Source organism: Pteropus alecto, unplaced genomic scaffold (genome assembly GCF_000325575.1).
Source record: "Pteropus alecto unplaced genomic scaffold, ASM32557v1 scaffold25, whole genome shotgun sequence".
NCBI lineage: Eukaryota > Metazoa > Chordata > Mammalia > Chiroptera > Pteropodidae > Pteropus > Pteropus alecto.
Window position 1 is genome coordinate 28,211,340 of NW_006441955.1, and position 1,862 is coordinate 28,213,201.

At 37.6% G+C, this 1,862-nt stretch overlaps 1 pseudogene; it reads left to right on the top strand.

Moving 5' to 3' along the window:
* The first annotated feature begins 321 nt into the window (after positions 1 to 321).
* LOC112485994 lies at positions 322 to 437 on the top strand (annotated as a pseudogene).
* Positions 438 to 1,862: the final 1,425 nt, after the last annotated feature.

The following is a 1,862-nucleotide window of genomic DNA, read 5'->3' on the forward strand; positions in this document are numbered from 1 at the left end:
CCAGGGGGAAAAACAAACTAACAAACAAACAAACAAAAAACTTGTTATGGAGATATGTAGACAAATGATGCAATAAATTCTTAGTGAAAGAGGAAAGGCTTGTCCATATGAAAGGCTTAGCATGGGAGATGAGAACATCTTCCTATGAGATCAGAAGGAAGTGTTGAGCTTTTAGATGGAGAGAAAGAAAGAGGAAGAATCAAGCATTGGCCTTGACTTTTTCTAGGCATTGGGAGATCATATCACATAAGAAAGTAAGAATGAGAAGAAATCCTGGAATTGACACCATGGGGAATACAAAGGGCTGTAAATAATTGATGAGTCTATGGCCATGCCACGCTGAACGTGCCTGATCCTGTCTGATCTTGGAAGCTAAGCGGGGTCGGGCCTGATTACTTGGATGGGAGACCACCAAGAAAGACCGGGTGCTGTAGGCATAAAAAAAATAAAAAAATAATTGATGAGAACAAGCATTGTCAAGCAGCAGTGAGGGCCAGCTGACTTCAGACAGCTCAGAACTGTAGTGGAACCAGTCAACCTGGCTTTAAGACTTTCTTAGGCAATGTTTGGCAGCCCAGGACTGGGAGCTGAAAAGGAAAATAATAGTATTTACCCATTCTTGGGGATTGGAACGACAGCTCTGGGGCGAGAGAGTGTGAAAATCTAATAAAATGACTGACCGTAGTGTCAAGGCTGGTTAGGCAAGCAAATGAGTCCAGAAGAGGGACTGATGAACTGAGACAATAGTGAGCTATCAAGGGATGGGGAAGGGAGGGAGACTAATGAGACTGAGAAACAGATTTCATTAGAAGTGAGAAGATGAGAGGCTTCTAATGATAAGAGTTTGTGGTCAGAGATTATTGTGGCTTTCTTTCAGATCGTGTGAGAAGAAAAACAAAAGAGACAGGTATGATAGATAATACTAGGATCTGAAGATTTGGGATGGGATAGGCCTTAACCAAAGTTTGTTATTCTGATTATTTTGACAATTATAGTTTGCAATAATCTTTCATATTTGTAGACCAGTTTACTCTTTAAGAAACAAGGCCACCTTTTGAACAAGAATCCTTTTAATCCTCACAACAAACCAGAGTTATTTTCCTTTTTAAAGATACTGAAATGGTAGGTCACAGCAGTTTACTAATTTATCTGAAATTACAAAGAGACTAAATGGTAGAAGGGGGACCCAGGCAAGCCATTGTACTCTAAGGCCAGGGTTCCTCCAAGTTTGGTGTCCCAGGTCATATTTAGAGTTATGTTATCTGCCTTTGGTTTATAAAGCTCCGGTAGTTTCTTTAATGTTTGAGACTGTTTGGGACTATGGGTATGTGCTAATTTACACAGTAGATGTATTCCTAGTTTAAAAATGAATACATGTTTAATTTATTTTCTCATATTTTATAAATATAATTGTCAAGTTGTACTTGATAAATAGAAACAATATCAATTTCAGGCATGAATATTTGAGTGCATAAACTTTTATCTTAACGTTTTCTTGAAAGCAGAGAAAAAAATTAAGATTTTATATATATGTAATTGACTTGACTGACATTACTATAGTAGACAATATTGACAACACTCTGCTTTTTTTTTTTTTCTTTTCTCATTTGGAGGCAGGGGCAAGAATGCATGGCAGAAATCAGGTCTGACTATCTTTACCTGTCTCGCATATGGCAGATTATAGAGGAGGGTACAAATTCTCACCTATATTGTGCTGGGATATAAACTTTATTTTTGGCCAATTTAACTCTTCTGTCTACAAAATGAAGAGTAGACTCAGCAATAGTCATGGACACAATAAGCTGATTATGAGAGGTATACTTACTTTGTGTTCTGAGTTTCAAATCTTGAGGGTTTTAGGA